Genomic DNA, 6,292 nt, shown 5'->3' on the forward strand with positions numbered 1-6,292 from the left:
CATTTCTCAAACTATTTCTCAACCAAGTAGTTTGAGCTTAAATGAATGTGCAACATGGGATGGATAATCAATTTTTTTGAGTTGTAATTTGCGGTGTACGATTTAGTGTTATGTTTTTTATAATGTTTGGAGAAAAATGGTTTTGTCACAAAGTGATAATGCTAAAAAAATTCTGCATCCTCGAATGCTTACTAAGTTGTTACCAATATTTAGTTTTTTTCTGTGGCATATATTATTATATTTTTACATTTACAAATGCTTCTAAAATTATGCAGAATGAAGATTTATTATGTTTTATTGTGCAAAGTTTTTACTGTGCAAACGGCTGAGTATGTGAGGGAAAATGAACATGTAAAGGAAATTTTGATGCGGACCTCTGACTGTGTCGATGACATGATATGTCTGAGAGAAAGAGGCTTCATATGGAACTTCATTCGCACAAAAAAAAAATTCATACTATTTTTTCATTTTAAACTTTTGCAGATTTAGCTAATAAGGTAAGTAGTTAACCTGTTTATAATGTCTTGCTTCTTCTTCTTCGGTTAATGTTTTCTTGTGTAGAAATATAGGCTACCCACATGCATATCACAAAGCGCACTCTACAAAACCTATTTATAATAAAAAAAAGCATCGTTCTTGTGGTAGAGTGCTAAAGCTTTCAAGTTCCATTATGCATACCTCCATGCTCTGCACAATCTACTAATATCAAATTGCAAGTGCACATAACTCTGCACTCTCATCATTCTCCACAAATCCACACCATCTCCACACATGCACAACCACTTGCACACAATTACTTCCACACTTAACAATGCCCTTGAATCAATAATTGACATTTGAAATTGTTATTAATTAATGTGGGTTTCAGATACAGCTGCGAGGAAGCAATTGTTGTGAAATACATTTGTAAATAAGAATTAAAAAATATATTTGTACATTTATTATTTTAATAAAATTTGGGCAATGCTTTGGGCATAGTGAAAGCTTTGCATGCATTCATTTGTTCTATGCACACAATTCTTCCGAACAATCAACTCCGCAAAACCACATGCATACAACTACGTTCATATATGTGAATTACATTTCTAAATCATAATTGAAAAATATATTTGTATATTTATTATTTTAATAAACCTTGTGTGGAGTTTTGGTTGAGTGGATCTTTAATTCTGCAAGAAGTTTAGAAACATAACCATAAACAAAGCTTTTGTTCAATGAAATACTATTTTGTACAAAATTTTGTTCACACTACAACCTTTACTCAATTGACTTGCTGGATGCATGCATACTTTTGAGAAGACCCACATTGATAAAAATTGAAAAAGAGGATACAAAGATATGCATTATTTATAACTCAAATATTGCCAATAATATTAGAAACAAGGGTTTTTACTGCAAAACTGTGGACATCTTCACAAAAAATATCTCCCCACACAATGAATCTTCAAAAATACGAAGATAAACATTTACAATTAAAATATTACTAATAATATCATATATGTCAGTCGAATATATTTATTAATCAATAACAACTTGCAATGACATGCATAAATGGGAAAATCTTTCACTGTGTAGAAAGATTCATGCAAAGAGAATCAATTAAATTGTGGTAGCATCCATTGTTTACAATTAAAATATTATCAATAATATAAGAATAAATAATATCTTTCTCGAATTTAACTCGCTTGCATTTTTTCCATCTGAAAGAGCGTAATCGAAAATGCATGCAGTGATACACTTCTCTAGAAACCGCGGTCTTTGATGGCCAGCATAACATTGTATCAATTCGAGAACAAGAATTATTTGAAATGGTCATAACCATTACTCCTTTGCATGTCAAATTTTAGTGTAGTCAGAGAGCCAAATATTGTGGCCAGAGAATTTGTGTAAAAAACAAGAATTTATTCATTAATTTTTCTTGTGTGTGTTTGGTGGTGTTTTGTATAGAGTGAAAGTTTGAATGAAACTCCGCACTCCCACACTTGTTCCAAAATAAAATAAAATAAATTTATTGTGTTGATTCTTTACTACAAAAGCATATGAAAAATGCAGAGGATAGCAATGTATGGGATGGTTCATTATGTGTATGTGCAGAGAAGTGTAGATGCCTTGCACTTCTCTAGAAATGATTATCGATTAATAACGAATGAATGACACAACAAATAGTTGTGGCGAAGAATTTGTGTAGAAGCGGAAGAAGATGTGAGGTGTGTGGAGGTGGAAATAATGACATATTATGAGTGGGGAAAGCATTCTCGAATAAGGATGAAATGCAGACCTCACACTAATGATGAAATGTGGACCCCATGCTGCCTTAATCAATTAATTAGCAATAGAGGGATGGACTATGGTGCATTGCAACTATTAATCTTGTTAAATTAAATCTTCAGTGAAAATAAAGTGTACTTTTATAATGCTTATTTGTTAAGAATCAACGATCTCCAAACTTATTAAGAAAGACTTAAAATAAAAAGTGGAAAGAATGATAACCATGAGAATTTAGGAAAGCATTTAGTTCAAATATCCCTTTAGAAATAAATATATCATCAATAAAACAAAACACTAAGGAAAAAACAAGGTTGGGTACTCCAAATTTGTATTTAACATAATTAGATCATAATTGTGTTCAAAGTGGCTACTTATACTAAGAACTTGTGACTTGGTTTCTAGTAAGTTGATTTTTAATATCTTAATATAAATTAGATCAATTTTTTTTATTGCGTCCGAAGCTTTGTATGAGAGAGATGTAAAATTATATTATAGTATATTACATTATATTATATAAATATTTTTATTTCATCAAATTAAATAAATATAAAATAGAATTTAATTTAAAAACTAAATAAATAATAAATTTAATAGCTATAATTATTAATTAAAACAAATTAAAATAAATAAATAAATAAAATAAAATAATAAAATTATTAATTATAATTACTCATTGTTAATAATTATTTATAATTAAATTAACCTAAACCTATTTTAACTCTTGATTTATATGGGGTCTAGAGGGCTCAAATATTTCTGGGTATAAAAGGTTTTGTAGGATGAGAAATTTGATTAGTTTCAACACTTATAGGTGTGAAGTTAAGATAATAGACGCTGGTTTAAATTAATTATTATAAAAATGTTTATGTAAAATTTAATATATTTAATATTTTTAAATTAATGAAAAATAAATACATCTCTGATTTAATAAAAAATTAGAAAAACCTTTTCATCAATAAAGTTATAATTTTCTAAAATCACCCTATAATGGAAGTGAACAACACAGGAAACATGAAAATGATTTTATATTTTTACGTAACATCAACTAACTCATGACTAAGAATTCTCTCAAATCCTTTTATGAACACGGTCAAAACTCCAAAAGATGAATGTGGTCTTTAAAACTTTCTTCTGTGGTTCGTGTTATTTCTGCGAAGTCTGAAGTATCACGTGCGTTCACGCTGTAGAAGATTAGAGGTGGGTCCCACTTCCTCCATATTGAACAACATTTCAATTGTCATCCTTTCAATAAGAAAAATGATGTCAGGGATGGAAAATGTGTCATCTTGTCGCTTTTGAAGAAAACACCGTCGTAAAAGAGAATCGTAAAGAAGAACTGCGGATACTCTCATAATTGTGGATGCACGAAACTTTGCATCAAATATTTAATCGGTTGTGTGGTTCTGTCACGTATTCACAATAAATTTGAACCAGATTAATTTATGACACAAGGCCTTGTGATTCCTGACCCATGCTCAAAGCAACCAGCACATAATTCATATCTATTAGTTCAAGAATTTCTTATAACCCATCTGAATGAACGGAAGGCTTACTACTGTGGTCGTTTGGGATGCAATGCCATACGTTAAAAAAAAAATTATTAGAAAATATTTTAAACATATTTATATTAAAAAAAATAAAAATTATAATGAGGAAAATTTAATTTATTGGTCAAATGTGAGAATCCAAGAAAGGTTTTTTAATAAAAACTATTTTAATTACATAAATGGAAAATAGCATATATAATACCACAATTATTTGACAATAGCATAATAGAAAATATATTTGATTTATAACATATTAAAACATCTAAGTAATTTGATTTGTGAATTTACATAAATAAAAAATTAGAGGAAGAATACTTGATATGGTGGTTCCATGGTGGTGTTCTTGATATGGTGGTTTGATTGTGGTGTTCCTAATGGGACCACCTAACTTAATATGCCACCATGCCACGTAAGAAATTTTATAGAACTTCTTAGCCCATTGAACCTCAACTAATTCCCTGATATAGTGGTTCGATTGTGGTGTTCCTAGTGAGACCACCTGACTTAATATGCCACCTGTTATCACTGAAAATGCTGTTGCCAAAAATTTTTTAGCCTAGCTTAAAGACTGGGTGTTTTCGCAGCGCCTGAATTCGTTTTTTAGCAGTTTCACAGCGCTACCTATTAGGTGATTTTGTAGCGTGCTACGAAATTGAAGATTTGCTCGAGTTTTCAGTGGAGGCCCAAATCCTAGCATGCCTATTGTACACTGGCTACAACTGCTGTGGATGAGGTTGATGTGCTTAAAGGTCTAATGCTGACTAAAGGATATAATTCTGGTGTTGTTGCATACAATGCTCTGATCTATGGATTTTGCAAAACAGGTGTTAAAGTATTACAACAAGCAATTGTCCATTTACTATTAGATATAATGGTGAAATGCTGTCAGTCATCAGAAAGGAAAAAATGCAATGATGCTTCTGAAAGGTCAAGAAGCATTTTGGATAATAATGGAATTGCAACTGACAGAACTGTTGTTGAGTTAAGAGGGAAAAATGGAACACTGGAATCTCTAAATAATCCTGTAGATCAACGCCTTGATGTTGGGATGGATGGAGCAAGCAGTGCAAAGCACTGACTTACTGGCAACAGTGTCTGCGGGAAAGGTTGCAGTTTGGCCTGTTTCATCACCTCTAGAATTAACTGCACAAGAGTCTTCGAGAGTGAACAATTCTAATCAAAAGCAAGAGACAAAATGGCCAGAGCAATCTGAAGAGCTATTAGAGTTGATTGTCAATTCTTTCCAGGCACTCGATGGTGTAGTTCCCCACGGTGGCCAAAGAGCATCGCACAGTAACATTCCTTTATACCAGCTACATAAACAACATAGGAGTCAAGTTGTTGTTTCAAATCTTTGGAATTGTGAAATATGGGGATGGATGTGGGTGATTCCCCCTCCAGAATCGTAGTTGGAGTATGCGTAATGGAAAAGAAGGTTCCTTCTGCTGCCAAGAAGCACATCCTTGATTGGCTGAGGGCATTTGGTGAATTTGAGATCATAACATTTGGAGACATCATCCTTCTTGAAGAAACAACGATGAAGTGGCCAATTTGTGATTTCTTTTTATTAAACCAGCTACCCTTTTTGAGAAAGTTGAAGCTTATGCTACTCTTTGAAAGCCTTTCCTTGTGAATGAGCTTAGACCTTAACATCTTCTCCATGATCGTCGAAACGTATATGAGCACCTTCAAAAATTTGGCATTCCCACTCCAAGTTATGCACTTGTGTTGGACTACTTTGTGGAGCAAGGGATTTTGTTCAAGTCCATGGAAAGTGAATTATGAAGCCTTTTGTGGAAAAACCAGTTCATGGAGATGATCACAGTGTTATGATTTACTACCCAAGTTCTGCTGGTGGAGGAATGAAAAAGCTACTTCAAAAGGTTGGAAATCATTCATGTGAGTTTTGTCAAGATGTTAGAAATGTACGAAGAAAAGGGTCATACAGATATGAATAATTCATGCCCACTGGGGGAACAGATGTTAAGGTATTTAAACTCGGGCCTGACAATGCTAATGCAGAGGCCAGAAAGTCTCCCGTTGTTGATGGCATTGTCATGAGGAGCCTTGATGGGAAATAGGAGAGAAGATCCAGAGAATGATTCAGTCATTTCGGTCAGCTGATGATGATTGTAAAACCAAACTAGCCATAGTGCAGAAAAGATTTCCCGCACTTACAGAGTCCGGTTACAATGCTTCTTGATATTAATAGTGACCTGGCACATTTTATGAGAAAAAGAGCAAAGGTTGAGGGCTGCGCATTTGATCATAAGGCGCGTATGGATGCTATATATTGCCATGTCCGTGAACTAGCATGAAGAATGCACATTAACTGTTTGACAATATCAGCATTCGAATTTTCTCTTATGCAATGCAGTGATTAAATGCCAAATGTCAAGTGGTTTTTATAAAGGTTTTGATTGCCACAAGGCCGCCATGATTAGTGACACCGGGATAGAGATGTGGCACAAGGGCTG

Source organism: Pinus tabuliformis, chromosome 9 (genome assembly GCF_031772625.1).
Source record: "Pinus tabuliformis cultivar Carrire ecotype Pingquan chromosome 9, CPIR1, whole genome shotgun sequence".
In the NCBI taxonomy this organism is placed as follows: Eukaryota; Viridiplantae; Streptophyta; class Pinopsida; order Pinales; family Pinaceae; genus Pinus; species Pinus tabuliformis.